This window comes from Orycteropus afer, unplaced genomic scaffold (assembly GCF_000298275.1).
Source record: "Orycteropus afer afer isolate SDZICR_OR568_19922 unplaced genomic scaffold, OryAfe1.0 scaffold00080, whole genome shotgun sequence".
Lineage (NCBI taxonomy): Eukaryota > Metazoa > Chordata > Mammalia > Tubulidentata > Orycteropodidae > Orycteropus > Orycteropus afer.
The window spans coordinates 680,055-681,698 of NW_006921667.1; positions in this window are offsets into that span (position 1 = coordinate 680,055).

Sequence of the window (1,644 nt, forward strand, 5' to 3'; positions counted from 1 at the left end):
TCAAAATGCACAAACAGCAGAAGAGAAACCAGATGATTGGGACCCACTAAAAATTAAATTTTTACATGCTTCCAAAGACTTCTCCAAAACAGTCAAAAGAGAACCTACAGATTGGGAAAAAAATATTTTGTAATAACATATCTGACAAGGGACTTATCTCTAGAATTTATACAAAACAATAACACCTCAATTACAAAAAGACAATCCAATTAAAAATGGGCAGAAAACATTTATAGACACTTCAACAAGTAGGATATTCAAGTGGCCAACAAACATATGAAGAATGCTCACAATCATTAGCTATTAGAGAGATGCAAATCAAAACAACACTGAGATACCATCTTGCTCCGACACTAGTAGCAAAGTTCAACAAGACAGAAAATAACAAATGCTGGCGAGGTTGTGGAGAGATTGGGACACTCATACACTGCTGTGGGACTGTAAAATGGTACAACCATTGTGGAAAGCTGTATGACGATTCCTTCAAAAGTTGGAATTAAAAATGCCATTTGACCCAGCCATTCCATTATAGGTAGATACCCTAAAGAAGTGAGAGCCATGACAAGAACAGATATATGCACACCCTTGTTCATCGCAGCACTGTTTACTATAGCCTAAAGATGGAAACAACCTAAGTGTCCATCAACTGAAGAATGGATAACCAAACTATGGTAAATACACACAATGGAATACTATGCAATGCTAAAGAATAATGTAGAATCTGCAAAACACCACATAATGTAGATGAACTTGGAGGATATTACGCTGAGTGAAATAAGTCAATCACAAAAGGACAAATACTGTATTAGTCTGTTATTGTAAAAGTTAAGGAAAGGTTTATCTATAGAACGGAATTTTCTTTGTTCATTACCAGGGGTGGGAGGGGAAGGGAGGGAATTTTTTAGACAGATAGAGATAAGTATTGATTTGGGTGAAGAGAAGGGCAATGTACCAAATGTGAGTTACCAATATGGCAGTATTAAGGATGAGGACGACATAGAGTGGTACATGAGAGGTAAAGACAACAAATATGAACCCTTTTTGCACATGCAGTACTGCATTCTTAGTAAGGCAAAAATGGGTATATTGATGGATGGATGTGTGGACAGGCTAAACGATTAGGTATGTCTATGTAATGGGGAGTGTATCCAAGAAAATATATAAGGTTGGAAGTCAATGGTCCTATAAGTTTATGTGAATGATCAGAATTCCCAGGTGTATAGTAGAGCTGACAAGGGGCAAGGCTGTGGTCACTCCTTGGTCACAGTAAGATACCCGGGGGGACCGAGTAGTTGAACCTGTGGGCTTGGGACCATAGTCGCAGGGGACATCAAGCTCAATTGGCATAACATACTATACAATGTTCCACCTCCTACTTTGGCGAGTAGCGACTGGGATCTTAAAATCTAGCAAGCTGCCATGTAGATGCAACGATTGGTCTCTCCTCATCCAGAGAAAAGAAGAATGAAGAAAACCAAAATTAATGGAAACAATGTTCAAGCGACTGGTTCACCATCTGATCTGCAGCCTATACCACTATGAGACCAGAAGAACTAGATGGTGCCAGGCTACCACTGTCATCCACTTGGAAGGGGATCTATGTAGGAGATCCTTGATAGAGAGGGAGAGCAATGTGGAACAAAA